At 42.6% G+C, this 16,587-nt stretch overlaps 1 long non-coding RNA gene across 1 annotated transcript in view; it reads left to right on the forward strand.

Annotated features, from left to right (window-relative positions):
• The window catches only part of LOC142574230 (uncharacterized), a 61,133-nt gene extending 45,248 nt beyond the window's left edge, over positions 1 to 15,885 (forward strand). Inside the window, exons 3-4 of the long non-coding RNA XR_012826461.1 lie at positions 8,151 to 8,250; positions 15,640 to 15,885. This is a non-coding gene — a long non-coding RNA (uncharacterized LOC142574230). The remainder of the gene's footprint in view (positions 1 to 8,150; positions 8,251 to 15,639) is intronic.
• Positions 15,886 to 16,587: the final 702 nt, after the last annotated feature.

Here is a 16,587-nt window from a genome sequence, read left to right on the forward strand (position 1 = left end):
TTCATTTGAAATCGCAACAACCACAGCTGCAGGTCTGGCTCCTGTTCTGGCTCTTATTCGGCCTATCTGGCTGATATTCAGTCTATGCTACTGAATATTTCAGTCATGTCCAAGGAAGGGGCTTTTCGAGGAATATTCCACAGACGCACGTAGAACGACGCATTTAGAACGGCATCCTTTTCCTGAAACCGCTATTGAATTATTTCAAAGACCCTCAATTTCCGCTTTTTATTTTGAAAAATAAGTATCGATGTTTTTCTTAGAACCATGCTAAGACTAATTCAATTCAATTGCCTTAATTCTGCGTGAGAGATGGTAAAGATGTGGAGTAAAATGGCTAACGTACGGAAGACTATGTTCTCTATACGACCGCTTTTCAAGTTTGCAATCGATGTTTCTCTGAGAACTGTGCTAAGACTAATTAACTTCAATTTCCTTAATTCCGCGTGGGAGGTGGCAAAGATGTGGAGTAAACTTGTTAATGTGCAGAAATCTGTGTTCTCTATACCACCGCTTTTCAAGTTTGCAATGTTTTGAGACTTGGTAACAAGATTTTTGCACCATTTCTCAGGCGATATTTTCCGCGTGTGAAAAAAATTATGAGTCATTCCACCCTGTGAAAGTAGAACCAACGAAGCTGTTTAGCCAACGCAAAGAGGTGACGCAAATTTTATGAGAGATACGAACATATGTTATTCTGATGAGAGGTGGCGGTGGTAATCACAACGAAAGGGTCACACACATGTGCGCACACACAGACGCACATACACACATAAATTCTTGATCGTATGGTTCTTGATCGGCGGCCTGCCCATGACGACGAGAGACGAGAAGTCAAATGCAAAATGGAGAATGACTCCTTGTCTTACGTGCACGCACGACGGGGCCGCCGCTCTGGTCGAGTGGCAGGAAAGTAGGCACGCTACAGTCGGAACGCTGAGAAAGACAGGGCGGTGCAAACGTAGACATGGCCGACGCGGGTTGGCTCTGAGCGCTGACATCCGATCGCAGTGTCTGTTCTTTCCCTTGTACCTGAGACCTCTTTGGGTCCCAGGTGTGACAAAAGTAGTTCAAGCGCATGCTGCACGCCCCGGAGCCCACCACTTGCAGTTTCGTGGTGTGGAAGGATTTTGATGCCTAATGTAGACATTTTCGTGAAAATGAAAAATATTGAGAACGCGTTTTGCAACTGTCCTGACTAGAACATACTCAGCTCGCTCAACCACCGCATTGGTGTCATCGCGCTTTCCCACTAGGGCGGTGCATCGTTCAGGTACACAGGAAGCATTTATAATAGCAGATATAAATAAAATAAATGACAGGAATAGGTGCCCCTGCTTAGTGTTAAAACAACTTGCTTTACGCATTCTCGCGTGCTTGCTACCTCAACGTACGGCAGTAGGAATACAGATGCCGGAGCCCTGCAAACCCAAGATAACCTCATTTGACGAACAAAAAGAACCGAAAAAGTCTCATTCTGAGTCACTATTCATTACTACAACACGAGGAATGGTATAGGATTCAATATGAGTGTGCCCTTTATTTTAAGTACGAGACAAAACGTTGGGATTACCATACGTGGGTCTTTTATTAGAGCCTTTATTCTCTCAATTAACGTAAAATAATTCAACATGTTATCGCAGTACTATATTTATCGGTTTGGGTGGGTGTTAAATAATGCTTTGGCATGAAAACCGTCTCTAGAATATTTGACTTTGCGATATGTTGTCAGTTTTATCAATTTTGGTATTTTATAAGGAAATAAATACGTGTTTTAGTTGGATATTTCGTTGTGTAGTTTGCAGGCCATGTTCTCAAAATTTGTCAGAAAGATTTCTTGGCTTCATTGCCTTAGCTAAAATGACTCGAAAAATCCAGTGATTTCCGATTCAGACAGAGGCAGTTCTTCATAAACAAAAGTTTGGCAAGTTTTCAAGAACATGCTGTGGATCACAGAAATTTAGCTTGGCGCGGGTCAATAGTTGTGGTGATGTAGGTTTACGGAAAAAAATCAGCCGCGGTACTACGCGTTTTTATTAAAATAACTAGAGTGATACGACTTGGAATCGGTGAAATGTGCAAGTCCTTAAAAGCTTTTTTTCCACCTTTAGTGAAATAAGTTTTTTTTCAAGAAATATTTGCCGAATTTCGCAAAACAAAGGCTGATTCCTTTCTACAGACGTTTACCACCTCATATGTAAATTTCGCAGAGAAGTAAAAATAGTCGGCACCCCCTGTTTTCTCTCCTTTCGGAAACCCCCATAAGTTGTCACTCATAGCCGCTTACTGTTTTCTGTGCATGAAATTGTCACGTCTTCGTTGAATGAGAACAAATGAATGAATGTATGACCATTTATAGAAGGCGCATTCTTTTATAAATGCTCTGCATGAAGTGTTCTCCGAACTGACCAGACCAGGCACTATATGTGAGATTTTTATTTCATGGATATACCTGGAAGCTTATGCTAACCGAGGAGGTTAAAGAAGAGCTGCTGGAGTGGAAGGTCCAGCAGCATATTACGACTAAAGATGAAGCTAATGCTGGCCTCTCCTTTACCTGAAAGAGAGCCTCGTCGGGTGATGTCCGCCTACAGACTAAGTGATTTGTCTCTGTCATTGTAACGCTAGGCTAATTAGCAAATAAAGATAGTTGTTTCCCACTAAAATAGTAATTTCTTCTGAATATTGATGACATTATTCCCAATACAATATGCCAGGATAGTCACATTTCACACTAAAATTTGTAATACAGATATACACTCAGATAGTTATCTGCCTGGTAAAATGAGCCATGATTAGAAAAGGAGGTTGGTTAAATATTTGGAAGTGCGCGAAAGTAGCTTCTTCATTATTTTTATCGTTAATTCATAGTTCAATCGTGTGGATTAAACTTGTGTGGATTCACCTTTGGGGCATAATTCCCACTCCAGCAGTATTTCTTTAACCTCCTTGATGCAAATAAACGATTGCGTAATTTTGCATTTTGAAGTGCGTATCACATTTCCCCTATGCGTTGAATGCCAGTTTAACTTTGAAATGATTCACAATTTGACTTAGTTACGTCTCCATCATATATATGATATGCTATGGAATGAAAACCTTTATTCAGGTACTTTAGGTCACGCTAGATTCCTACCCCGAAGCGGGCCGCTCCCACGTCGGCACAAAGAGGCCTAGCCTGTCGGCCGCATCGCGGGCCCGATGGAGTGCCCATGTCTCTCCTTCTAGTTCGTGGCTACGGACAGCCGCGTCCTAACGCTCTTTGGTGTCGTCCTTGTCGCTTTTTAACGCGGAGCATATGTTCTAAGTCTGGTAAGCTACCGCATCGAGGGCAAATGTATGAAGCCGAGTCTTCGGCAAATATTTTGCTTATTAATAGGGGGTTGGAATGTGTTCCCATCTGCAAGAGCCTCAGGGTGAGAACTAGGTTCTTCTTAGCTTTATGTGCGGAGGCGGATTTGATCTGTGCGACAAGTAAAAGTGTTTCGTGGCTTTGTTGTTTAGGAGAACATGGTCCCTGCAGCACGTAATCTCTATGCCTGGAAGCCCTAGCGCCCCGCGGTCTGTACGCCCTCGCGCACCGTCGTGAGCAGACTCGTTGAGATTAGTCGGGGCTCCTTCAATTTCTCCCATGTATAGGGGAAACGAAAATACCGTGTGCAGGCTAACGTCCTTGCCATGAAGGATGGCCAAGGCCTGCCTATAGACGCTGCCCTTGAGAAAGGCTCTTACTGCCGCGCTCGAGTCACTGTATATTCTGGTTCTCTTGCCATCCAGGAGTGCCAGGGCGTTGGATACCTGTTCTCCCGTGTATAGATACGTTCTATATAGAAACGCGGAATTCATGACATTTCCTTTATCGTCCAGGCAGACTGCGGTGGACGCTCGCCTGCTGCGTTCGAACACCGCATCGATGAAAGTGCTTTCGTCTACTTGTTCCCAGGCTTTCTCGAGCAGAGATTTGGCTCTAGCTTGCCTTCTGCCCCCGTTGTGTACTGGATGCATGTTCCTCGGAACGGGATGACAATGATGCAGAGCCTAAGCTTGCTCTGCACCTCACAATAATTATCTCCAACAGGTACCTACTCTTATACCTCACAATACTTATCTCCTACTGGTACCTATGGTACCTACTCATCCGCCTTCTAATGTACTTTTTCTTTTCTTTTGTCGCCGAAGTAGTAATTGAACACAATATATTTTCTGCTCATTGTTACAATTAGGTGAAAATTTGTCACTGGTATCAATATCGGTAACAAAACCTCTTGTTTAAATTTTCATTTCATTAAAACGAAAAAAAAAGACAAAAAAGGAGAGAATTGACTTAGAGAGAGAGTGCGCAGTTTAACCAGTAACCGCTCTATATACTACTTCTCCATACATATGCGACATTGAAAACATTAATTTTAATTGCATTTTCTAAAGCTAATGACTGCTTTTTTCATATTTTAGCGTGGATATCTCAAAATAATCCCCTTCCCTACATAAAGTCATGCCAGAGTCAGCAAACATGTTTCAAATTTTTTGTTGAAGTTACGAAATCTACAACTAGTCTTATGCAACCAGGCCGATTGTGTTTCATCGATCTCGGAGCGATTCGTTATCTAACAGCTAGTTTTACCGATATCCCATTGAATCCGCGTACTGTGGGTATTGTTTCAGCAAAATAATACAGCTGTGAGGACAAGACGCCCCGGTATAGAAAGACGTGTTTTGTTTTTGTTCGCAGTTGTTGAAAGGATCCAGAATTGCGTACATGGAGAGTACGTAATCTGTCCCAGCCTACCCTCTACGCGATACATTTCTCCACAGGTGCTATGCAGAAATGCAGAGACAATGAGTAGACGTCTGAGTCTGAAAACAAGTCAAATGCAGCCTACCCGTGACAGAAGCGGCAAAAAAAAGCTGATGGACGCAGTACTTCGCTTTGAATACAGCTGAAGCTGTTTGAACAAATTACGCAAAATTATATGTTGTCGTTGAGAACCTTCAAATTATTGTCTAGTGAACAGCCTCGTGAATCATAGCTGTGGGCCTTTGTCAAGCTGTATCTATGAAGCACAGCTTTTTCTTACAGGTACCTTCATCGGCATCAGCATAAAAAAAATGATCTAATTTTGCGTGTTTTACGTGCCAAAACCACTATCTGACACATGCTGTAGTGGGGGACTCCTAAAATTTTAACCACGTGGGTTTCCTTAACGTGCACCTAAATCTAGGTAAACGCATGTATCCGCCCCCATCGAAATGCAGCCGCCGTGGCCGGGATTTGATCCCGCGACCTCTTACTTGGCAGTCCAAAGCGACTAAGCAACCACGGCGGGTGATTTCATTAATGCTAAACGGGGACTATTATATAGGGGCCCATTTGGCTTGAAGGCAGCCTAACCGCCACTGCAAAAATTCCTAAGCGGATCTTTCTATGTATCGCCAAATATTTCGCCTGTCATGTTTGATGCGGCCATGTGATTTATTGGAAGTGTCTTATTTTCCCATTGGCAGCAAACAGTAATCTTTCTTGGTGACATTCATATACCAGGAATTTATTGGAAAATGAATAGGTATTCTCATTACAATCGTTACATAAGTAAACAATGCAGGCTGCTGTTGGACTTGCTGTCCTTCTGTTCCGTTAAGCTTGTCCTTCTTCCATTTCGTTAACTTGAGTGCCAATTCCTATGGAAACATCTGAGACATTCCTTTCTCAAATGTCCATGTTGCAGATGCCTTTTGTACTTTCATTCTCCCTGTACGTCCAGACAAGGTTCACGCGTCACTAAAGATAACTGCCTCTACGTCAGCCCAGGTGGAGAGCTTCTCCAGTTGCATTAAGGAATTATTTCGCTTTAGGTTCAAGCGTGGTGATTATGCCGGTTTAAAAAAATTCTTGTCTACGAGAGATTGGATACTGGTCACAGACAAAGCCAATGTTGATGGCCTAGAATATCATTTTACGGAGCTTGTTTTGGGATTCGAAAACTGTTACAGAGCAGCGTAGAAACGTAGAAACAAACCGGGCCGGCCAGATGAAGGAACAGCGTTGTGTTCTTCAGTGCTCTACGCCAAAAATTGTGCGCACAATAAATCCGGACCGAAACGCGCGGAGTGGTATAATGACCGTAACTCCACTTACATTTAGCAAAATATGGTTTCGAAGGGGACTGGCTACCTATATATTCAAGTACAATAGTCGGGTAAACTTTTCGAATGAGTGTGAACGGGCTTTGCTGAACTGTAATGTAGTTGGTTTAACTCATTCCCATAATATTTCCGAAATATTTCGTCTCTGTCAATAACTGGCCATTCATTGAAACGCAACAATTACGCATAATCTTCGGTGGTCATGTGTTAATTCTTGCGGTAAGATGTAATCGCCAACATTTGGCGCTTGATCTGGAAGCAAGACCGGTGAACGCGCGTGCTCTTGCACGACATAATAAATATCACAAACATGCAGCGACATGCGTGCAAACTAGGCGAAGGGGACTGAATATGAGTGACCTACTACCATGCTAGTACTGTCTTTACTGCCAAAAAAAGAAAAACGAAAGAAAGTACGCCCAATGCCGAGTTGGCAGAAAAATTCAAGCTTTATTCCTTTTTTACTCACAATGCAACACCATTTGTCCCGTGTGGTAAATGTTGTGACACAACTCATTATTTACCCGTTCATAAGGTGCTGCAACCAGCCTGAATTAGCACTATACTAGAGTTTATTGACGCATCGCAGTGCACTGCTTTGCACTGCTTTTCACTGCATTGCAACACTCGGGTTTGCTATCCCCAGTAGAAAACCATCTGGTTGACCTTCCTGCCTTTCTTCATCTTGCATTCTCTCTTTGTATAAAATGCACTATCCTGTAGAAGAGAAAAGGTTCTAATTCAGAATTCAAGTATTTCTCAAACAATTATTTTGCTGCTCCAGCAACTAGGGCACAAATGCGAAAACAGAACCGGTTCTGTTTTGTTATTTGTGCTCACAGCGTGTGGCACCTGGGGGCAGCGCGCACTGCACTTCCGATCTAAGGAGCGGTAGACGAAGTTAAACATGTGTATTCAGCCCGCATTTAGGGTTTCGTGTTGTAAAAATTGTTAATTTATAGTAAATAACATTTGATTTGTACTCAAGAGTGGAGCAAGGCCCAAAGGAACAGAGATCGACGCATCGGGAGCGAAGAAAAGAAGGGACAAATGGTTACGCTGCTTGAGTTTCGGCACGTTCGAATTGGCAAAGTTCCGAATTTGCCGCTATGTGGTGTGCACTTGTATGCTAGCCATGTGCCGTCATAGCGCGGGGATATTTGTGCCGAATGTGCTTCACTTCGTCTACGAAACTCTGCACGTTTTGGCATCGAAGAAATGGCCCTCTGTTTAGGTGCACGTGTACGCTTAGACACGCGATAGCCTTCCCTCAACAAGTATTCAACAGTCTATGCGCGCTCATAACTTGCTCGTGAGGTAAGCCCATTTTAATTTTATTTGGTTTGCATAACGTAGGTGTTAAAATGATGTATGGTAAGCCTCCATCGCGAACAGAAATGTTATTTCAAAAGGCGACTTAGCAGCGTCTTTGGGTGAAAATGACGCATGAATGTGAAAAAGGATCACCCTATTTTTTAGATCAATTTCAGTGGTAGCGCGATCGGCTCAATGGTGATCGCGATTTCCCTCGTTGCGCAATTGTATTGGCGCTTGTACCGGCTTGAGAGCATACTGTATTCGATACGACAGGAACTTCTGTTAGAATGCGGAATGAAACGTTCGACATAACAGCAGTGGCTCACTACGTGGGATCGTAACTTTTTTATTGCATGCGCGTTTTAATTGTAGTGACCCCAAAAAAGTGCTTCGCTCTGGCTGCTCTACTGTGTGTTTCCTTGGGGAAACTGCTTGCGGTGCAGCAAACGTTTTGCCTCGAATAACGTCTGGGCAGTCAAGGCATTCGTGCCAGTAAGCAAACAGTAAATGTTGTATGAGATGCGAACAAACTGAGCATATACCAGAAGCGAGTTATGTCCTCATAGACTGTATTTTACGAATATTCCAGTTGTACAACTAAGGCGGAGAAAAGATATGCATGACAATAAAATTGTATTGATACTCAGCAGGGACAAGGTAACTTATCATTGTTAATAATCATTTTCTTTTAGTGAAAGACTAGTTACTGTTGTCCTGCTGGACCTGAGAAGAGGTCTGCAGCCTGGAATGGGTCCACCTCTCCCAAGTTGTCGCAATATTGTAGCTCTCAAGGTGAGTAGATCTTTTCTCTTACCTTTTTGCTACTTCAATCATGACCATCTATTTGCTGTGTAGGTGACCACTGTGACGGCACTACTGTGCTGATGGATAAGCACCACTTCATTATTACAACACATATGACAGAGCATAGCTGTGCCAATATTGTCACGTGGTGGTGACGTTGAAGCACACAGTAGCAATACTGTGAAAGACAAAACTAACTTTTATGAGGCGAACCTGTGCCCACAGCTGCAGGCTACACTTATAGCACAACGATAGTGGCGGACAACGTCGGCGATCCTCGAAAATCTGATCAGCGGGTCAAGCGCGTCGGCTTTTATAGATCAGTTATTGAATGTTGCAGATTAACCGCTGGGACCTGCGTGTCTTCCACAAAGATCTACACTATTCGCGTCGCGCACACACCCAATCAGATTACACAAGTTGCGGTGAAAGACAGTGGACGGAACCATCGTTAACATTCCAGAAACTTCTTTTACATGCAGGCGCGTCCTGCGCTGTGCGATAACATTTGTTAGGCGGCGCAACGTGGTCGCTAGTTAAAGATAAGTACAGGTGTTAATATGCGAAGGTGATAATATATAAGCCAAATTGGGTTCCCTGATGTATTAAGTTATTATATTGATGCCATCTGAGTGTGGTCTGGCAGGCAAAATGCTAAAAAAACAAGTAATTTTAATGTGCACTTGGCAAGTCGTAATAAAACCCCGGCCCTTAGTCCCCAGCAGCTGCGAAGTTAGGAGGCGAAAAGAAGCATATACAGAGCTAAAAGCGGGCACGTCCTGTGCTACCGGGGCTTAGCGGAGAGAAGAGAACTAGGAGTCGGATTCCTGATTAATAAGAATATAGCTGGTAACATACAGGAATTCTATAGCATTAACGAGAGGCTGCCATGTCTTGGTTTGGAACCTAATAAGAGGTACAAAATGAAGGTTGTACAGGTCTACGCCCCTACATCCAGTCACGATGACCAGGAAGTCGAAAGCTTCTATGAAGACGTGGAATCGGCGATGGGTAGGGTGAAACCAAAGTACGCTATACTAATGTGCGACTTTAATGCCAAGGTACGCAAGCAGAAGGCTGGAGACAAGGCAGTGGGGGAATATGGCATAGGCACTAGGAATAACAGCGGAGAGTTATTAGTTGAGTTTGCGGAACAGAATAATATGAGGATAATGAATACCTTCTTCTGCAAGCGGGATAGCCGAAAGTGGACGAGGAGGAGCCCGAACGGCGAGACTAGAAATGAAATAGACTTCATACTCTGCGCTAACCCTGGCATCATACAAGATGTGGACGTGCTCGGCAAGGTGCGCTGCAGTGACCACAGGATGGTAAGAACTCGAATTAGCCTAGACCTGAGGAGGGAACGGAAGAAACTGGTACATAAGAAGCCGATTGTTGAGCTAGCGGTAAGAGGGAAAATAGAGGAATTCCAGATCAAGCTACAGAACAGGTATTCGGCTTTAACTCAGGAAGAGGACCTTAGTGTTTAAGCAATGAACGACAATCTTGTGGGCGTCATTAAGGAGTGTGCAATGGAAGTCGGTGGTAACTCCGTTAGAGAGGATAACAGTAAGCTATCGCAGGAGACGAAAGATCTGATCAAGAAACGTCAATGTATGAAAACATCTAACCCTACAGCTAGAATAGAACTGGCAGAACTTTCCAAGTTAATCAACAAGCGTAAGACAGCTGACATAAGGAAGTATAATATGGATAGAATTGAACATGCCCTCAGGAACGGAGGAAGCCTAAAAACAGTGAGGAAGAAACTAGGAATTGGCAAGAATCAGATGTATGCGTTAAGAGACAAAACCGGCAATATCATCACTAATATGGATGAGATAGTTCAAGTGGCTGTGGAGTTCTATAGAGATTTATACACTACCAGTGGCACCCACGACGATAATGGAACAGAAAATAGTCGAGAGGAATTCGAAATCCCAAAGGTAACGCCGGAAGAAGTAAAGAAAGCCTTGGGAGCAATGCAAAGGGGGAAGGCAGCTGGCGAGGATCAGGTAACAGCAGATTTGTTGAAGGGTGGTCGATAGATTGTTCTAGAGAAACTGGCCACCCTGTATACGCAATGCCTCACGACCTCGAGCGTACCGGAACCTTGAAAGAACGCTGACATAATCCTAATCCATAAGAAAGGGGACGCCAAAGACTTGAAAGATTATAGACCCATCAGCTTACTGTCCGTTGCCTACAAACTATTTACTAAGGTAATCGCGAATAGAATCAGGAACACCTTAGACTTCTGTCAAGCAAAGCACCAGGCAGGATTCCGTATAGGCTACTCAACAATTCAACAATAGATCATATTCACACTATCAATCAGGTGATTGAGAAATGTGCGGAATATATCCAACCCTTGTGTATAGCTTTCTTTGATTACGAGAAAGCGTTTGATTCTGTCGAAACCTCAGCAGTCATGGATGCATTACGGATTCAGGGTGTAGACGAGCCGTATGTAAAAATACTGAAAGATATTTATAGCGGCTCCACAGCCACCGTAGTCCTCCATAAAGAAAGCAACAAAATCCCAATAAAGAAAGGCGTCAGGCAGGGAGATACGATATCTCCAATGCTATTGACAGCGTGTTTACAGAAGGTATTCAGAGACCTGGATTGGGAAGAATTGGGGATAAAAGTTAATGGAGAATACCTTAGTAACTTGCGATTCGCTGATGATATTGCCTTGCTTAGTAACCCAGGCAACCAATTGCAATGCATGCTCACTGACCTGGAGAGGCAAAGCAAAGGAGTGGGTCTAAAAATTAATCTGCAGAAAACTAAAGTAATGCTTAACAGTCTCGTAAGAGAACAGCAATTTACAATACGCAGTGAGGCACTGGAAGTCGTAAGGGAATACATCTACTTAGGGCAGGTAATGACGGCGGATCCGGATCATGAGACGGAAATAATCAGAAGAATAAGAATGGGCTGGGGTGCGTTTGGCAGGCATTCTCAGATCATGAACAGCAGGTTGCCATTATCCCTCAAGAGAAACGTATATAATAGCTGTGTCTTACCAGTACTCAGATACGGGGCAGAAACCTGGAGGCTTACGAAAAGGGTTCTACTGAAATTGAGGACGACGCAACGAGCTATGGAAAGAAGAATGATAGGTGTAACGTTGAGTGATCAGAAAAGAGCAGATTTGGTGGGGGAACAAACGCGAGTTAATGACATCTTAGTTGAAATAAAGAAAAAGAAATGGCATGGGCAGGACATGTAATGAGGAGGGAAGGTAACCGAGGGTGATTAAGGGTTACGGACTGGATCCCAAGGGAAGGGAAGCGCAGAGGGGGCGGAAGAAAGTTAGGTGGGCGGATGAGATTAAGAAGTTTGCAGGCACGGCATGTCCCACAATTATTACATGACCGGGGTTGTTGGAGAAGTATGGGAGAGGCCTTTGCCCTGCAGTGGGCGTAACCAGGCTGATGATGATGGCAAGTCGTGCGAGCAAATAAAGCTGTTACACAGTAAATGGGTCATCTTTAGATGTGTTCTACAATGCTGCAATCCTGAATAGCTTCAGGGTTAAGTGATACCACTATACTTTCTCTGAAAAGCATGCAGCAAGGTTTAACATAGTGGGAGGCTGCCTTCAACAGAGGTCTACTTACCGTGAAGTTCAAATGAGGCGTTACTGTTTGGATGACTATACATTATGTATGCTTAATTTTATTCTTGTATCAGGCGCACTTAGATAGGAAAATTTATTCCTTTTGGAGAATGCAAAAATGCATCGGTATTACATGTATACACAAACATTACATCACTATTTTTAACCAAGTGGTGCTCCTTCGTGCTAATACTTGCAGGTCTATGGCTTAAAATTGTCAACTTTTGTTGTAACATTATGGCAAGACCTTTTATATTAATAAAGATTACCTGAATAGTTGAAGAAAAGAGCGCTACGAGTCCGCGTTTCATAGCGCTCTTTTCTTCAAGTATGCAAAACCAACTCGCCCACATCAAGCTTCTGCTGCTAGAGATTACCATAATTACGTGCCATCCCAGTCTGATATTCGCACTACATGTATTTGACATTATATATATATATATATATACATATATATATATATATATATATATATATATATATATATATATAACCCTGCGTAGAGGTGCCCCATGAAAATTTCTCATGTGCAACATGTCATGGAGTTTACCAATTTGCATGAATATAATGCATGAGTTTTTTTCGATAGTTTCTTGCCTCGCAATGCACTTCACGTTATATTCTCGTTTGCGACAAGCCTATAATGCAGCCTATGTATTTTCTGGCACTGCAAACTGCAGCGAGCTAAACCACTGTGCAACAATACTGCAATCGCTACCACGTGATGAGCTGTGTTCGAACACACACAAGGAAACGTGGTGTTGCCTTGTTTGACTTTGTCGCGGTTACTTACGAAGTACTGCCTGTCCAATGACCTTGGTGGCATAGGAATGCCATCCACATGTATGTATTGCTTTCAGTTTCATTGTGGCATCACATCCTATTATAATCCTAACGTTCTTTTTCTAAGAAACCCATAGTCATCCCCTTCTGTTATATTTGCAGTTGCATTCCTTATGTGCAAATGACCAGTGCTCCAAGTTCCATTTTAACGCAAAGTAAGTTACTGGCACCTAAACAGTTCGGTATAGCAGAAAGCAAAAGCCGAACTGCCGAACAGTACCAAGCAGCAGCCTCCATGCATTCTCAACTAGACAGAATGCATTGGTCATGCAGAGGTGCACAGCTTACCCATTTATTACTTACTGAACAATTAGGCTCTGTGAAAAGTAAATATTTATGTAGTTTCAACCACATGCTATTGGCCATTGCTCCTGCGGTCAGCAAATGTGGAAGATTATCACGGCATTTCTTTTGCCAACTCATTTTTTTGTTGCAGTGATATTACTGTTTGTGTATGTAGGCAACGAATCCCATATGCAATCAAATGCGAACAGTGAGTAAACTTGCAACATTGATTGTACAACTTGATGACTCAGAATAAGTAGCATTACACCACAAAAAATTGACAATAACTTTTACTTAACACTTAACAAAGGGCTAGAGCATACAGTAAGCATACTGCATGACAGTGCAGTGTTACGTAAGTTTAAATTATAGTGTAGCTTTTCATTGTATGCCTCTATTGTTGCATTGTGTCAGAGGGCTGGCAAAATGTCTCACACGTCTAGCGGCTACCCTGTCTTTATACAGTAGTAATAATGTGCCAACTGTATTTTTATGATCTGATAGAATGAGTTGGCGGTTCGCTTAGAAAGATAAAGCTATAGAATCAACGCAGAGTGATGCGACTTTCTGTGCTCATGTTGCATCTTCAAAAAAGTAAGGTATAACCTGTTGCCAAGGTCCCGACCAGGAAGTAGAGCCAGTATAAGAGAGTCCACACTAGTGATCTCTACTTCAGGAGGTGGACAACACATAGAGCGCCCTCGCCAGAAGCCAACCTTGTTCCGGAACTTGGTGCTTCATGACTTTGAGGCAGCGCTTCGTCTACAAGGGTGTGTGGCACTTCTTCCCCTAAAATACCTGCCTGTTGTGCCATACAGTACCCAAGCAGGCCAGAGCAGTGTTCTGAGAAGATATCCAGAATTTTATTCATTGCAGTGCCCACAGTGTCGCTAACATAAGTGACGCGCACTGGAAACACTGGTAAATGAGAAAACATTTTCTTTAAGAAAACACTGTCGTAAACGGTTTCAGATTGTCATAAAAGTGCTAACCAGACATGTAGGCACATCTCCTAAAATGTGGAAAACCACGAAAAAACTTTATTGTAGCAATATTATCTAATCGCATGCACTATTTAGTACACCATACGCCCTGTTTACAGGAGAAGCCACTGCACGACACCACATTTCCACTGGCTTAACCGGCATCCGGGGAGGCGTGCTACATCCAGGAAACCATTAGAAAGCAGTGGTGCACAGTCTTTTGTGGCCCCCTTTGTCAACACCAACTGAACGCATGGTAAATTGTATACAAAGCAGAAAAACGGAGGGCTAGGAATCTGAACACATTGCATTTTAACGTGGCTGGTACTAAGCAAAGCAAGTACTGTGGCATAGTAGGTTTGCACGAGTAAAGCTAGGTGCGAAAAAGACTGCTGGTTGCTTGGAAAGGGTCTGCGTATTGCTAGCATGTTGAAGTTCTTTTTTATTCTCATCACTTATTTGTGTGGTGGAGATAGCTTTTACAACTGGCAAAGAAGCTTTGGAAGCATGAAACACTTCACAAAACCTACTTCAATATATCGTGTGTCTGCATCACATAATTTAATAGCTGCATGAGTGAGCCCATCATGTTTGCCATGCATTATCCACTTTATCTGCACATCAACAGTATTTTGAGACTGAGGCTGATGTTCGCTTTAGAGAAACTATGGCTGCGGGCTTGCTGTCTGAGAGCCGGCTTTTGAGAATACAGCATGAGCTCAACAAATTACACACCAGAACAAGTCGTTGCGGATTTCAGACCGACAATCTTCTCAGCCCAATTTATTTAGTGGTGTTATTATTCTACTTAATGTTGTTGATTGTTACGTTCATATGGTGCCCAAGCATTGCGGTAACAACTACTTCACTCGGAGTACATAGCAAGGGTGTACTCCACATAAGCTGGTAGCTTTTTTCAGCATTTTTGAAAACTGGTTCTTTCTTAAGTTGAGATTCTTAAATTTTGCATTGTTTGTTAGCTGTTGTGTCCTGTTTTCTTTTTCTACAGCTACTCAGCCAAACATCCGAACTCAACTTGACCTTTTGCTTGATTTTCTCAATTGCACGCCCTTTTTGCAAAACAATCTAACTTCAAAACTGTTTTCACCTTACTGAAAGAATCACTTGAAGCAGCCATACCCACCACTAACACGCACTACATGCTTATGAAAATTGTAATATTGTTTTCTGACATACAAGGTGTTCCAGCTATCCTGCACGAGATCAAGAAATGTGTAAATGCAATGTAACTAGACAGAACCAAGGTAATGTTGTTTTCTGCCACTTCGAGATACTCAGAATATTTTTTTTTGCATTCTGCCTAAGTACATAGTAATTCTTACTTAATAAACTTCTAAAATAAAGAAATGAAAGGTGTCAATGAAAAAATTCTAGAACAACTTGAAAGGCTCCCGATACAGCTTTCGGTTACTCATCGTGTGCAGCGTAAAAGTGTTTTTTTTTTCAGGAAGTAAGCTGGCGAATACACGTTAGGCGCCTTAAGTGGCCAGTCATGTGGCAATTTCGTGTCGCCAAGCAACGAATGCAATTTTGTGTAGCGAAGCCTCGAACGCCACATAAATAGGTTCTTTTAGGAAAAAAACTTAGCTCGCAAAATAATCCTTCTTCATGCAGCCTATGGAGACGAGGTGTCTTAAACATGGCCATGGCCCTCAAGAAAGATGCCGAGGCCACAGCAGTTGACTGCAGAAGCCAAGAACACAAGGAGTTCCTCCAGTGACCATGAAAAGGTCCCCTGGCGCACAAGTCTAATTCGGCGCCACCACCTTTCTCCTGCAGCTTTTCTGCCTACTTAGCTAACCAGGTGGGTGAAAAATGGCAAATAGAAAAAGAATCAACAGCTTCAAACATATATCTTACTCAAGCTCAGTGCAGTTTAAGTGTGAACTTCTTGCCCTGTCATTTATCAAAAAATGGTAAATAAGTAGATGGTATGGTCTTGATATGGAAACCTCTTTCCCGTAGCGAATTAGCAGTGAAAAAAGCCGCTTATGAAGGCTTGAACATTGACCAGGATGATTTGGCATAGATATAATAATAATTTTGAATGTTTATGGGGAAGTTAGTGGTAGTAGAGTGAATAATTAAAGAGTTTAGATATAGCTTAAAAGACATTTCATTCCGCTGCCAGAATTTTAAATCATCCAAATAATTCTTCGGTTTGATAGTCTATGCACGTCGAGCGATAGTGCTTCCTGATACAGTGTTCTTCATGCTCCTTGTTGACGTCATTCTTATGGTGCATAATTCACCTGTTTAATTTCACTGTTTCTCCCATACAAGGAAATTTGCATTCATCATAGGAAACCTTGTAGATGATTTCCGCGAAACTTGCTGATGAGATTAGAAGGCGACATGCACCCCGGGCTCAGATATGCATTCAAGGGCCTCATATTTTGCAAATGTTAGATATACTCCTGCTAAGCAAGTTGTGTGTATCATCCTCAAAGTTATTTCTGGATACGAATTTGCCTAAATTGGGAAAACAGTCAACCTAAAGCATGTGAAGCGATATCGCTGACAATGCATAGACGCTCCAACTGAAACAAATAAAAGTAAGTG

Source organism: Dermacentor variabilis, chromosome 3, assembly GCF_050947875.1.
Source record: "Dermacentor variabilis isolate Ectoservices chromosome 3, ASM5094787v1, whole genome shotgun sequence".
NCBI lineage: Eukaryota > Metazoa > Arthropoda > Arachnida > Ixodida > Ixodidae > Dermacentor > Dermacentor variabilis.